Here is a 15613-nt window from a genome sequence, read left to right as displayed (position 1 = left end):
TGAGGTCTCTGTACTTACTTGATGCTTTTGCTTCCGTATCGGGTTTGAAGGTCAACTATGAAAAAACTGAAGCCCACTGGACTGGCGCCTCTAAAAGTTCTAATCTCACTTTCCCTTCAAGTAAACCAATAACTTGGGCAAACGAGAAGGTCTTCGCCTTGGTGGTGGTTTTCGACTTTGGAAGACAGGTCTCTTAATTCTAACTTTATTGAGAAAATTGAGAAAATAAGGAGTATCTTAGATAATTGGTCGGGACTGACCCTCTTGGGTAAAATTACAATCATAAAAACTCTAGCCGTATCACAAATCGTCCACATATTGTCATCTCTTCCAACACCTCCTGACATACTCAAGACAATCAACTCTATATTGTACGATTTCCTTTGGGACGGTAAGGGCGATAAAATCAAAAGGACGACAATGATAAATAATTACGCAAAAGGAGGACTTAAGATGTTAGGTATTCAAAGCTTTAATGAATCCTTGGAAATGAAATGGATCCAGGGGTATCTAAATGAAGAAAATAAAGGGAAGTGGAAGCTTTTTTTTGACCATTACTTAGGGAAGTACGGAGGAAAACTATTGTCCCGAAGCAATTTGAAACAGCAAGATTCTACGCTGCTCAACCTCAAGGACCCTTTCTTAAAATAAATCATACAGTACTGGACAAAATTTAATTACAAAGACGATAACCTCGATTTTGCCTCCAATATATATGGTACAACTCTCACATTAGAATTGAAAATCGTCCATTCTTCTACAGATCATGGTTGAGCGCGCGGGGATAAAGGAGATTAGAGATCTGTTAGATAACGACCAGAATTTTCTAAGCTATAACGCCTTCATAGATAAATATAGCATCAAAACCAACTATCTCGAATATCACAAAGTGATATCTGCTGTAGCACATTACAAGAAAGTACACTCTACAGCCTATCATGACCCAACTCCAAAGGATCCAGTTGATTCCCCTTCTGTCTCACACCAAAGTTTCCAAGAAAATTAATGATGTCTAATAAACGGAAAAGCTTCTATACCATCAAGAAGTCAGGGAAAGTGGTTGGAAGAGAAAGACATACATTGTAATCTTAGTATAATAGTAAACTGGGAAAATACGTACTGCCTATCATCTCTGTGTACAAGAGAGTCAAAGCTTAGAGCCTTCCAATTTGGAATTCCTTCACAGAAAAATAGCCACAATGACTTTCTGTACAAAATAGGTATCAAACAAACAGATTCCTGCTCCTTTTCCGAGGAACAAAAAGAAACCCTCGTTCATCTATTCTGGACTTGCAAATGCACTCAGAACTTCAGGAAGAGCATGTTCGAGTGGATCTCTCAAAATTTCAAAGATTTAGAAAACGTCATTCCCTCATTGTCTCTCTGTTTCGGTCTCATTGACGACGTAAAAAGACCTTCTCTTTCATCACCTACTCCTTATAGCTAGACATTACATATACACCTGCAGACTTGGGAACAAGCTTCCTAAGCTGCACGTGTATATACAGGTACTTATGAACTCGACCGAAATTGAAAAGCAGATTGCATTCCACAATAACGACTCAAACGTCTTTGTACGGAAATGGTCTCGCTTTAAAAATACCCTCTCACAAAATCTATTGCATTAACAATATATAAGAAGCGTAAAACGTAGAATCCCTTGACTTTAAATCAAATATCTTGTATGACTTTTTGTGTGATTGTATTTTACTATATGTATATACTTTTTGCTTGATTTATTTGTTTATTTTAGCCTCGTACCTTTCTGTTTTTGGTGGCAATATTTGCTTTCTTTGTTTAGTCATACAAATTAGTTGCATACTCGAAAGATCTCCACGTTTTTCATATGTGTGTGAGATCATAACATTGCGTGACAATTAAGATGGACACTTAATTATCGCGGTAGTGATCGGAATGTATATCATTAAGGGATCAATTTCAATACCTTGTTTTTAAAGGGGAACTCCGGGAGAAAAATGACCTTCTTCTTAATGATTTGCCTACATTTGTTGTTTCAATTTTTGATTACTAAGTTAAGTGATTGTTCGTTAGAACGAAGCTATTTCACCCTAAAGCGGAGTCAAAAATGCAAATGGCATTCGGCCATCTTGAAAATTGTTCGCCTGCTCAGAAATGGGTCAGCGTTTTCATTTATGACGTCAGAATGTCAAGCGTAATCCGATATTTACGCGGCTTCTAGTTGTGTACAACATTTTGCATCGTCTGCTTTGGGAGTTTTTCTTACCTTTATCACTCTTATAATGTCGAATTCTGGGTCAGAATCCGAGTTCTCCGACGAAGAACAAGGAGCTCAAACGTTTTCTACCCAGCCGTATCAGTTTGAACCGCGGGTGAACACGGATGAGAGGGATATCAACGCTGAAAGTCTTTCTGGCGACGAGTCCATGGAAGGCAGCGAAGAATTGAATCCAAGACTGGAAAATTCCGACTGGTATGTGCTGTGCTGTTTGCTTCATTGTAATTCTTTTACCGATGTGCGAAATAAACTGTTTTTTGGCCCAGATGTCGTGTTCGTAATTGTTTCGTTTTTGTTTTTTTCGTTTTGAGAGCCTTGAGTACGTAAACATTATCGAGCGGCCGACAAATCGCTTAGTGTTCGTAGTTTTCAATATGTCTTGCGAATTAGGTGCTGTGAACGTGAAAGCTGTTAAAGACCTAGCATAAATTCCCTCCTCCTCCCGAAGCTGGACTTTTCAAGTAGAAGGGAAGGATTTTGAACAATTTTCTTGGCTCTTCGCCTTCTTTTATATAAGCTAACACTAGCACGGGTGCAAACAAAAAGAATTGTATTTTTGTAAATGTTGATCTTCACTACACATCGGTTCTTCAAGTCAACAGGCGGCCGATGGTCCCGCCTAACCTATTTCAGGAGAGAATTTCATGTTTAACTATCTAAATTTGCCAGTGTCCTCATTTTCTTTACTGGCTTGTATAAACAGTTTTCTTAAACTCAAACAAAATTAATATTTTACTTCAACATATTTTTTCTACATATAATATCACAAAAAAAGTTAGTAACATCTAAATCTTACGAAACCTTAAATTGTTGTCTCAATTGCTGGTGTTTATTCGGCTTCTTAACCTGTACCTCATGTTAAAAGTACAACAATTCAGTTTTTGTTTCCTATTTATGATTTAGGTGCTCATGTGATAATTGCCAGATTATGGGGAGAGTGGAGGCATGCATATGCTGCCAAGAAATAGAGCAGGTTAAAAATAAGCTTAATGAAGAAGTTACTAGTGGTGAATGTGAGGAAGAGCCAACATGCATCACGCAGCATCCAGGGTTCCATCCAGTGTGTATAAATAGATAGGTCCTGCAGACTGCATGGTATCAAAATAAGCAACAATACAAAGAATCTTTTGATGGTTTTGAAGACAAACTCTACAGGCACATAGCATACAGACAATTGGCCCGATAATGCTGGGGAATCCTGGGCGAGGAAATAAGGGTTGTGCTTCCTTCATGGCTGTAATGTGTATCAGGCACTTCTATACTCCACCTGGGCCTGAGGAGGAGTTTGTCTTTACAGGGTTTAAATATGCAGACGAGTGGCATGACTTATAACTGACATCAGGCTGCCAGTGTAAATGAGAAACTGTAAGCCACTTATGATGCATAATATACAGTTATAAAGAGGGTACTAAAAATAATTTGCTTACATTTTGTCAGCTGAGTTTTTAAGCCTTTAGGTTATGTATTTTCATTTTACACTATGATATGTTGAAAAGTCCTATACACATGCATCCATGTACATATGTCTACATAGGTTATGAAAATGCAAATCTCCTTGAGAACATAAAAAACATGGTGTGAATAAGGAAAACAAAACATACTAGCTAAAAAGGTCTATTCCTCATTATTTGCAGTCAAAAAACCTGACAAGTGATGAACTGTTCTTGTCATGTGGGTTTCAGTTTTTTACACGTAATTGGAGTAAAAAGACATGGGGGTTTTTGAGTTTCTTATTGTCAAGTTTGGAAAAAATTTCAGTGTTACTGTGATTGACTGTTACAAGTAGGAAACCTCCAGGAAATGTGTCAAAGGCTCACTATTGTTAAGTCATCTATTAAATCTTGACCGATGTTGGCGTATTGCACCTGATTTACTAGGAGGTGGTTCTGAGGCAATGTTACTTGGCAGGTGTGGATGAAGTGGCTGTGCGGCTGCATTCCCCTGCTCAACACGACTGAGCACCTCTGAAAGTAGGTCTGACAAGAACTGATATGATTTCTTCTCATTAATTGGTTTGACAACCCATCTTTTATTTGCTTTTGGGAAGCAAAGCTTGTATCGTGCCTCACCTGCCCGTTCACCTGACTTTATCACAGCTTGACGGCCAGTGTTAGCATTGTTGTCTAGAGCGGCTAGCTGGGTCCTAGCTACCATGCCCTGGTAAGAATAATGCTCGCGTTTGGAGGCATACTTCAGCATCATTGAATGGTACACCTCAATTTTACCAGTGTGACAGAAGTCAGTTAGTTAAGCCAGATCTTAAAGAAGCTTTTTATTTAGTACCACTTCCTCTAAAGCTATGTGAGCTTGTGAGCCTGGCTTAAGCCAACAAATTTGCTTAGCTTCAGAGGAAGAGATACATCGGTGGCAACACTGATGGAAGAGCGTGTTGCCTGACCACTTGTGCTTGTTGGCTACGTGATCTAAAAGAGACTTCCACTTTTCACGCAGAAGCTGCACATTCCCATCGCAGTTGCCGCACACCACCAAAGGTGATTGGAAATGGATTGTATCCATGGGGCCAGTTCCTCACAACCCTTTTGTTTGGCTTTATTTGTAAGTTTTTTGACCACCCACTTGGAGAGATGCCAAACATCATACTGGTGGTTGATGTGTGGGAAGTCCTTCTTCATGCTGCTGCTGATGGAAGCATGGCGGTCTGTAGCAATCCTGTTAATCATGATCCCCTTTTCCTCCAAGTCTTGGAGGACCAGTGTGTTAAAGTGTAGGTGCCATATTTGGCACAGTGGCCAGGGCTGTCACACCTGCCATCACCATCGAGATTTACAACTTCCTTGGAAGTCAGTCTATCTACCTGCAGTTGACTCTCTACTTCCCATGCCTCATTCACCACAGGGAACAGGTATTTACGCTGGATGTCATAAAAGACACTTTCGCTGAAAAATTACAGGTTAAAACATGATGCCAGACGACTTATGGCAGCAAAGTTACCTGTAAAAAGAATGGATGCTGCCAGTAATAAATTTCCTAGAGGTTTCCTTTTTACCACAGGTTGTGACTCCCATGTCATTTTACACCAACTCTGGCACACACGCTGTACAGATAACCTTTTTCCAACAGTTTTCCTCTTCTGTTCAATGACAACATCACCGCATTCGTGGCATCTTTTAAATAAATTATTTAGATTTGAATTAAAGACTACAAATTTTTTTCATTGCCGGGTTTTTCTGGGAACTCATCTTCTGATTTTTCATCGTCATCATCATCATCTTCATCAGCATTGCCATAGTGTTTTCCTTTAGGGGGGAATTTCCAGTGGGGATCTAGGTCTTCATCATCAACTTCATCATCTGTGTAACTGACATGACCATCAATGTTGTCATCATCATTTTCAAGCCTTGGGTCTTCTTTGTGCAATGGAGTGAAAGGGATGGTGCTAAAAAAGTTATCATCATAAGTAGGAAACACTGAACTGGGACATGCTCTTAAAGAATAAGTGTGATCCTTCAAAACCTTCCATTGTACAGCATCGACATATGGTGGGACATACATGTAGGGCTCGTTTTGTATAGGGGTGGGGGTAACATTAGCTTTGTTCTTTTTTAGTTTGGAATCCTCAGTTTGAACTGCTAAACTTCTTAAGGTAACAGGCTGACAGCAACACTGAATGCCAATGTCATACACTCTTGGTTCTGAGGAGCCTGTTTCTTCATTATTATCAAACTGGTCTTGATCTGAAGAGTCTTCCAAGACATCCTCTGAAGAAGAGCTTGACTCATCGTCACAGTCTGGGAAGTCAGCAGCTAAAAGTTCTTCCACAGCCTGATGGAATAAAGTTCAATACTTAACAGTATTTTCTACAAATATTTTTGGAATGTTCAATTGTCTGTTTTTATCGTAATGTCGAAATAATGAAAGTGAAATTACAGTCTCGCGCTTTTTTGGGTTCCGGACCATATTTAAACAGAGACGGTATAGCGTCATCCCTTAATTTTTTTCGAACCTTTTCGCCCATTAGTTCAGCAGGGAAATCCATCCGAAAACAGCTGGGCAAGAAGTGTTCGCTGCAAACATAGTTGTGTTCCAGGGGTGGCATATCTACACGCCTTACTCGGTCGAGCCATGCCTTCGTTCTATGGTCTTGCGGGAACTTGTGGTAACTCACGGCTTCTCCCGTCTTTTCTGAGTAATTGTGGCAGTCAGGCACAACGCAGCTGACCATTTTCTCCTTTGCTTACAAACCGTCAAAAAAGGTTGAACTGGAGGCCACGGACGCAATACAAAGGAACGAAATAGAAGGAAGTTCTACCCTCGTAGTTCTCATGTGCGAATCTCCCGCGAACCCTCCGCCAACCAACCGCGAACCATTGACGTTCTTACGTCACAACGCACTGCTGACCATTGTAACGCGGCTCGTATTCTTTCCAAGATGGTAGAATACTACGACGGCTTTTCCGGCAGCTTTTACGTAAAAGATTTACTTAGCGGTAGGAGTACGGTAAGAAAGTTTATTAAAAACTGAAAGTTTAGATATAGGACTACTATTCTAAATAAGTTCGTTTTTATCCCGGAGGTCCCCTTTAAGCATGTTATCTTAATTTTTTAGTCAGTTGGGTTTAGATTTCGTGTGTACCTTTTGCAGTGAACTTTTCCTATTTGGAATAAACCCTTGAAACTGTGAAATCGTGAAGTTTCTGCGTTAGCATTCACGACAAAAGTGGCACCTCCGACGGGACCGTGAGAATAATGGAGACGCTTATCGGAAAACTGAAAGCAAAACTACAGCTTTTGCAGCTCACCCACGAGAAGACAGAGGGTATTATTAGTACCGGGATCACCGGGAAAATTCGTCGACATAAAGAAGCTTTACAGAGCATAGTTATCGGCGCGGAAGAAATAAAGAGAGAGATCGACCAAGCCAAGCTTGAAGGTGGGGAGGCCTTAGACAAAGTTAAAGAATGGGGGAAAGAATTCGAATTGAAAATCGACGCCGCAGATACGGAGATCACCTTACTCGAAGAACGTGTGAAACGAATGGTGGTTGATGCGGAGAATGAAGAAAGAGAAACAAAGGAGACCCTGTTGGCCCGCCAGCGTGAAGAACAATTAAAGTTCGAAAGACAGCAACTGGAGCAGAAGGCAGAGTTCGAAAAGGAAAAGGTTGCCTCTCCGAGTAAACAGAATGTCAAACTTCCGAAGCTTGTCATCACAAAGTACAATAGAGCCCTTGAGAACTGGCTGGCATTTTGGAATAAATTTGAGGCGGAGATTGACAAGACGGGTCTGCCTGCGGTCACGAAATTCGCCTATCTTACGGAGTTAGTGGAGCCTCGAGTGAGAAAGGGGATCGATGGCCTACCTTTTACATCAGAAGGCTACGAGCGTGCAAAAAATATTCTTCAAACAAATTGCTGCCAGACAAACGAGATTATTAGTGCCTATGTGGAAAACATCCAAGGACTCCCTGTTATTTCCGGAACACATCCCGCGAAGATTCACGATTTCTTCGAGACACTCCTGTACAATGTTCAGTCGCTTGAAACCCTAGGAAAAACGTCGGATTGCAAGGCATTGGTTCGAGGAGTCCTGAACAAGCTGCCGGGAATCAAAGCGGAACTAGTTCAAGGGAAACCGGACTGGAAAACGTGGGATTTCAGTCAGCTTATCAACGCCCTTCGCGGGTGGAAGGAGATTCACCCGCGTGAAATCGCGAAATCCCGTGACAGAAGTTTTTACGTAGAAGACCAAGACCCGAATGCACCACGGGGGTGTGTTTTCTGCAATAACACTTCACACAAGCCTAGTGATTGTACAGTTATCTCAAGCGCCCCCGATAGGAAGAAGTTTCTACAAGAGAAAAGGCTTTGTTTTAATTGCACTGGCCTCATCGAGCAGCTCGCTGTCGAAGCCGAGGAAACTGCGCTCGCTGTAAGCAGAGGCATCACACATCTATCTGCCATCAGCCTACCCAACCTGCAAACGAAGGATCTGCAATGACCGCCGCACACAGGGAGAAAGTCTGCCACCCAGTAGTTATAATCAAGGTCAATGGAGTGAAATGCCGTGCGTTACTTGACACTGGGGCCATTGGATCGTACATATCAGCCTTCTTGGTGAATCTCCTGAAAGTAAAGCCTTCTCGCACCCTGACACGTGGTATTAAAACAATCATAGGATTGGTCACGAAGCGCGTCGAGACCTACGATGTGAAGATATGCGATACACTAGAGAAGTGCGTGCTACCAGTCTGTGTGACGAAAATCGAACAGCGCGAGCTGCTAATCCTAGAGAATCCTAACTATCCTGAGATGCTGGGGCGATATCCACATCTTAAAGGTGTCCGAATGGAAGAAACCGACACAAAGGAACTCCTTCCCATCCCTGTGATACTGGGGGCAAATGAGTACACGAAGATCAAGATGGCCGGTTATCAGCGAGCATGAGCCGAGGGCGAGCCTATTGCTGAGCAGACCAGGTTCGGGTGGACGATAATGTCATCAGGTGCTGAAGTTGCTCTCAAAACATGTTCTTGACACAGACCTCAATTGGAGACTACGAAGAACTGTGCCGTATGGACGTATTGGAATTGCAAGACACGCCTATCGGAGATCAGGACGTTGTGCACCAGGAGTTCCTTGAACAGCTTAAATGCAGTCCAGAGGGATGGTACGAAACTGCGCTCCCTTGGAAAGGTGGTCATCCCCCCTTGCCTAATAATAAGACAGCGCCTAAAACGGAACGGCAAATTGGAAGATTATGATGCCATAATACAGCAGCAACTAGAAGAAGGCGTTGTTGAAGAAGCCGAAGAGCCCGCCCAAGTGAAGGAATTCTACATTCCTCACAAAGCTGTTATCAGAGAGAGTTCAGAGACGACGAAAATGCGAATTGTCTATGACGCCTCCGCCAGAGCCTATGATGCAGCTCCCTCCTTAAATGACTGTCTGGAATAGGGACCCCCGCTGCAAAATCAGTTATGGAAAGTGCTAGTGCGCGGACGTTTCAATGAAGTGGCTATTGCAGGAGACATACAAAAGGCGTTCCTACAAGTACGTATCCGCGTAGAAGACCGAGACGCGCTGCGTTTTCACTGGATCACCAGAGAGTATCCCGAGCAAGTACGTACCCTGCGATTCACACCAGCTCTGTTTGGTCTGGGTCCATCACCTTTTCTCCTCGGAGGAGTCATTCAGCATCACCTAAACATTTGTCGACCTGATTACCCTGATGCTGTACCAGAGATTGAGCGGGGTCTGTATGTGGATGACTTTCTGATGGGAGACCAAACTGTTGAAAAGGCGTGGAAAATTAAAGCTACCTCCACAGAGATCTTCGGAAAAGCCTCGTTTAATCTTCATAAATGGAACTCTAACGTCCGAGAGTTAGAAGCCTTCGGCGCACACGACAATGAAGGAGTGGTCACCTACGCAAAGGAACAGCTAGGAGTGAAGCCGGGGGAGTGTGGACTCCTTGGATTGAGGTGGAACAAAGACTCTGACATAATTGCAGTTACCTTCCCCCAAGAAATTGTAGCCGCTACAAAGAGAGGAGTGCTGGGCAAAATCGCAAAGGCGTATGGCCCCCTCGGCCTAGTCTCGCCTTTGACTTTAGAAGGAAAAATGCTGTACCGTGATGCCTGTCAAAAGAAGATGGCCTGGGATGCAGAGCTGCCCCAAGAACTTTTGAAGCGAAGGCAGAAGTGGGAAATGAAACTACCTGTTAAAACTGAAGTACCTAGAGCCCTAGTTCCAGCCAACCTATTCAAGCAATTGCACTTCACGCCTTTGGAGACGCTAGCGCTCAAGGGGTCGCCGCAGCTGTCTATGCAGTAGTCGAACAAACGTCAGGGGGGAACCAAGGATTGGAAGCTGCCAAAGCACGCCTCGCTAAGCAGGGAGTCACCATTCCCCGCCTGGAATTGGTTGCAGGCCACATGGCAGTCAATTTGCTGACCAACGTCCACGATGCTCTGACCGGGTACCCAGTAAAGTCACTAAATGTTTGGCTTGACAGCACTGTTGCCCTTCATTGGATTAGAGGCGCCAGCGAATACAAGCAATTTGATGGAAACCGTGTCCGCAAGATAAAAGAAAAGGAGTCCGTCATTTGGAGACACGTACCGACACAAGAGAATCCTGCAGATCTGGGGAGTCGAGGCGGGCCAGTTAACAAAGAGAGAGGACCAAATCGGCTGAAGGATCCAGCTAGCTGGCCCCAGATATTGTAACAACTGCAACCCCAGAGTCTGAGGCAGAAGCGAAAGCAACCAAGCAGGTGTTCGCCTTAGCTGTGGATGGAACAGAATCGGATGTGTTTGATGAGTTGCCTTTGGCACTGTTTGAGAGTAGGAGCGTGGGTCCAAAGGTTCATCAACAACACAAGGAACTCCGAGCACAAGAGGAAGACAGGCGCTCTCACCACAGAGGAGATAAACTACCAGAAGCTTCTCTGGGAGAAGAAAACCCAAAAGAAGTGTGCCGGATTGGAACAGTTCGAAGACGATAAGCTGAAACTTAACCTGCAGATGAATCATGATGGTGCTTTGAAATGTCGCAGAGGGATCCAAGGTGATTACCCAGTCTACCTACCTGACAGTGAGATGTACACTGAGAAGCTCGTGCAGCACGCCCGTGAAGCCACTCTACATGGGGGAGTGAGCTTAACCATGGCCAAAGTGCGAGAGACACATTGGGCCCCCAGATTTCGCCAGCTCGTCAAACGCCTAATTAAGCGCTGCTACGCATGCAAGAGGTTTCATGCTGTTGCATACTCCAACCTCCCTCCAGGAAACCTGCCTCAGGATCGTACTGTGGAAACTACGCCCTCTCAGGTAGTCGGGGTTGACTATGCAGGTCCAGTAAAGTACCGTGTTAGCAGAAACAGAGAGGGAAAAGCCTACATAGTCCTGTAAGTTTGCAGCCTGAGCCGTGCCTTGTACCTCGAACTGACGAAAATCATGGAGACAGAAGAGTTTATCAGTACCTTGAAGCGATTCATCGCAAGGAAAGGCCGCCCAGAGAAGATTTACTCGGATAACGATCGAACGTTTGTGGGTGCAGCAAAGTGGCTGCGAAATGTGATACAAGATGAACGACTGCACGATTTCCTTGCCCAGCTGAACATCAAGTGGCAGTTCAACCTCACCAAAGCACCATGGTGGGGTGGGCAGTTCGAGAGAATGATTGGCCTTGTCAAGCAAGCCTTCAACAAAAGCGTTGGAAATGGAACTCTTACCTGGAGCGAACTGCAAGATGTCTTGCTGGACGTGGAAGTAGCACTGAATAACCGACCTCTCAGCTACGTGGAAGAAGATGTACGGCTGCCTGTGCTAACCCAAAACATGCTGCAGTTTTGTCGTCCTAACCTACTTCCTGAAGACCACAATCAAGAGAACCCTGATCTTCCAAAGCGAGCGAGGTATCTAGCAAAGTGCAAGGATGTGGTATGGAGGAGGTGGTCTACTGAGTACCGAAGAAGCCTTCGTGAAAGACACAACCTCAACACAACAAGCAAAGGCAACTATCTCTATCAAGGGGAGACGTCGTTATAATCAAGGGTGAAGAGAAGAACCGCGGGCACTGGAAGCTAGGAATCGTCGCTGAGCTGATCACTGGCAGAGACGGTGTCGTCAGGGGTGCGAAGTTGCGAGCTGGAAAGTCCTACCTTGAGAGGCCTATTCAACATTTGTACCCTCTTGAGCTGTCATGTGACATGACTGCAGGCGCGCCTATCAGAAACCTGGATCCTAAAGCACCAGTGTTCAGGCCGACGAGGGATGCCGCAGTTGCAGCCAAGGTCAGAATCCAGGACCAAGCAGACGACGAGGAGCTATCTTAGGAACTTATTATGACGTTTATTACTCATAGATTATTAACCGGACATGATTTAGTCACCTTTCCTTGTTCATTTCTTTCGGAAATGAACAGGGGGAGTGTGTGTGAGATTATAACATTGCGTGACAATTAAGATGGACACTTAATTATCGTGGTAGTGATCGGAATGTATACCATTAAGGGATCAATTTCAATACTTTGTTTTTAAGCATGTATCTTAATTTTTTAGTCAGTTGGGTTTAGATTTCGTGTGTAGCTTTGGCAGTGAACTTTTCCTATTTGGAATAAACCCTTGAAACCGTGAAATCGTGAAGTTTCTGCGTTAGCATTCACGACAAATGCTTTGTAAAATGTAGAATCCCTTGACCTGACATCAAATATCTTGTATGTCTTTTTGTGTGATTTTATTTTACTATATGTATATACTACAATGTATGTCAATACTTGTTGTGGCAATAACAAAAAAAAAACAAACAAAAAAAAAAGATTCCTTGCGAGCGCAGCGAAGTCATTGGCGGAACGGGAAGATGTATTCATAAATTGAACCTATTGACCACTTCAGAAAATACCATAACATACCATCATACTCTTTGTTGGTCACTCCAAAATTTTGCAGAAGCATTGTTTTCAGTTTCTCTTAGGGCCATTTTAACTCCCAAGAGAAACTAAAGACAATGCTTATGCAAAATTTTGGAGTGACTAATAAAGCGTATTATGGCATGTTATGGTATTTTCTGGAGTGGTCAATTACACCACATAAAACGGACATACGGTTTTCAGACTCCAGACTTGAGCTATTAATGAAAACGCAGATGAGGCCAGGCACTATCCGCTTTGAGACAAGGTTAAGATTCTCTATCGAGACCCCATCGCCCTTCCCCCACTGTTACTTTCTTAGGCTATAAAACGGTCATCCATATAGGATTTCATCTGTGATAACATCAATGGGGTCAATAGAAACAGTTGTATTGAGATTCCAGAAATGTCTTCACGTAAAAGGGCCGGGATGCAGAATAGACAATGGAATGTTGGGTACGAAATAAAGTACAATGTCGACAATGCGTAAAGTTAATATGAATGATACTTTACCCAAGTGATAGTGGGCTGATGCCCTGTTGTCGTACAATTTGGCATTCAGATCGGCATCGTTGCATTTTACTTTAATTCCCTCTGAGTACAAGTTGATAGCCTTGACAAAATCATCTTTACGAAATGCATCATTGCCGGCATTTTTGTGAGTTTCTGCTATTGCTGAAAAAAAAAAAAATGCAAACAGAGTTTTGAGTTCTGCCAGTATCTGAATGAGTCAAGCCAGAGAAGAAAACTTAACATTCGATGCCTGACAAACTGTAGATCCATTTGAAGTAAAGGTTCTGGTTATAACTACGCTTTTTGTTTGGAGTTTACTTACATGTACAATCAAGAGATTTTTGGTTTGTTCGTGAATCGCCCTCCTCTTTTGCTGCTTTATCGCCTTCCTGAGTTAAAATCTTTTTGCGTTCTATGACAGAACAACTATTTATCTCCAACAGATCCTGGTTGTCCTTGTCAATCTTACAAGAGTAAAGGTGTAGAAAATAATGTGCTTTCTTAACCTAAAACTTATGTAGTTGTTTGTAATAGCAGTAGTTATGACAGTAGCAAAAGTAGTAACAGCTACATTTTTGAATAGTTGACAAAAAAATAGACATTGACCTTGTAAAAGTAAAGGAGGTAATATTTTGTGTGGTCAGGAATTTGTATTTACTCTTCTACGAAAAGCCGTAGCTGTACACACACGTTTTTTGTTTGTTTGAGTATTTATCCAGTGCGTTGCGGCTTAATAAATCCCTTGCAGTTCTTATTTTCGTTCGCGCACATGAACATCTCAATAGAGAAAAAAAAGGGTCGGTGAACAGGGTAAAGAAAGGATACGGCTAGTCCTTTTTCACACCAGTTGATGGTTTCCTCAAGCTGCTTCAACTTTAAACAGGTCTTTGCCCCTAGTGAAAAAAGTCGACTCATTTGAAATGATTAAATGGAGGAAAAAAATCAGGTTTTCTTCTGAGATTCATTTTCACCTCTGATAATCGCCTTGAAATAAGACGGCTGTAGTGCTGTGGCAGCTTTTACATCACTCAGACAATCATGGTAATTCTCTGAAAAAGAGTTTTTTTTGAAAGATGATTTCAATCAGTGACACATACAGGCGCTCAATAGGAGTTTGAAGCTATGACTTTCAGGCTGCTAGTCCGGATGCTCTACCACTAAGCTACAAGAGACAAGTTGGAGGTAAGGCCACTACTGAACAAGGTTCAAGTGACAAATAACCTGCATACTGCTAGGGCAAGAAAGTTGATATGTGCTCATGCGCAATGGTAGAGATGTGATGGTGAATTTCGAGCCTGTTGAATGCACGAGAGAGGTGATTTTACAGAGAGAGAGAGAGAGAATAATCCTCAAGTAGATTAGAAAGAATTGAATTGAATTGAAAAAAAATCAGCGCTTAAAATTTATGCTTTATCCAGGGGTCTTTTAAGTAATTGAGGGGTAATGCCTATTTTTTATTTAAACGATGCGTACGCCCGGGCTGTTTTCATATTCGACACGACACCACTTTGTGCGATCTAAGGGTGCTTAAGTAACCCAAGGAAGCGAGAGTAAGTATTTTATACGGTTTCTTGCGGGTGCAGCGAAGTATACATTGGCGGAACGGGAAGATGTATGCATGAATTTAACGTATTAAGGCGCATTAAACGGGAATACGGTTTTCAGAGACTCTGACTTGAGGCATTAATGAACACGCAGATGAGACCAGGCACTATCCGCTTTGGGACAAGGTCAAGATTCTCTACTGAGGCCTCACCCTAGCGCCACTTATTATAGGGTAATGAGTTTATCCACATTTGACTTCACCCTGACAACATCAATACTGACAGTTGAATTGAGATTCCAGAAGTGTCTTTACGTAAAAGGGCCGGGATGCAGAATAGACGATGTCATGTTGGATACGGAATTTTTGATGTAATGTTGACAATACATAAAGTTAATACGAATGATACTTTACCTAAGTGATAGTGGGCTGAAGCCCTGTTGTTGTACAATTTGGCATTCAGATCATCATCCTTGCATTTCACTTCAATTCCCTCTGTGTACAAGTTTATAGCTTTGACAAAATCATCTTTAAGAAATGCATCATTGCCAGCATTTTTGTGAGTCTCTGCAATTGCTGAAATGAAAATACAAACGGCATGAGTTTAATTTTGAGTTCTGCCAGTATCTGCATGAGTCAAATCCAGAGAAGAGAACAAAACATAACATTTGATGCCTGACAAATTGTAGATCATCTTGAAGTATAGACCGTCGTTACAGGTACGTTTTTTGTTGCGAGTTTACTTATACGTACAATCAAGAGATTTTGGGTTAGTTCCCGAATCGCCCTCATCTGTTGCTTCTTTGTCGCCTCCCTGTTTTGACACCTTTTCGCGTTCTTTGATAGAACAAGTCAGCTTTATCTGCAACAGATCCTGGTTGTCCTTGTAAATCTTACTAGAGTAAAGGTGCAGAAAATAATGTGCTTTCT

At 42.6% G+C, this 15613-nt stretch overlaps 1 protein-coding gene, 1 long non-coding RNA gene and 2 pseudogenes across 2 annotated transcripts in view; 1 reads left to right on the top strand and 3 right to left on the bottom strand.

Moving 5' to 3' along the window:
* The window catches only part of LOC140928529 (uncharacterized), a 34906-nt gene extending 21324 nt beyond the window's left edge, over positions 1–13582 (bottom strand). Inside the window, exons 1-2 of the mRNA XM_073378283.1 lie at positions 13463–13582; positions 13141–13302 (exon numbers count right to left, since the gene is read on the bottom strand). The gene's annotated coding sequence lies outside the window, so the exon portion shown is untranslated. The remainder of the gene's footprint in view (positions 1–13140; positions 13303–13462) is intronic.
* LOC140926146 (uncharacterized) lies at positions 4085–4938 on the bottom strand (annotated as a pseudogene).
* LOC140928528 (uncharacterized) lies at positions 7907–12212 on the top strand (annotated as a pseudogene).
* Positions 13583–13965: 383 nt separating the features above from the next.
* Positions 13966–15575, bottom strand: LOC140928531 (uncharacterized). Its single transcript, XR_012164653.1, has 4 exons — positions 15437–15575; positions 15098–15259; positions 14112–14189; positions 13966–14033 (listed from the first exon to the last, which is right to left on the bottom strand). It is a non-coding gene; the product is annotated as an uncharacterized lncRNA (long non-coding RNA).
* Positions 15576–15613: the final 38 nt, after the last annotated feature.

Source organism: Porites lutea, chromosome 2 (assembly GCF_958299795.1).
Source record: "Porites lutea chromosome 2, jaPorLute2.1, whole genome shotgun sequence".
NCBI lineage: Eukaryota > Metazoa > Cnidaria > Anthozoa > Scleractinia > Poritidae > Porites > Porites lutea.
The sequence above is the reverse complement of the archived record's forward strand: the minus strand, read 5'-3'. Positions and strand labels throughout refer to the sequence as shown.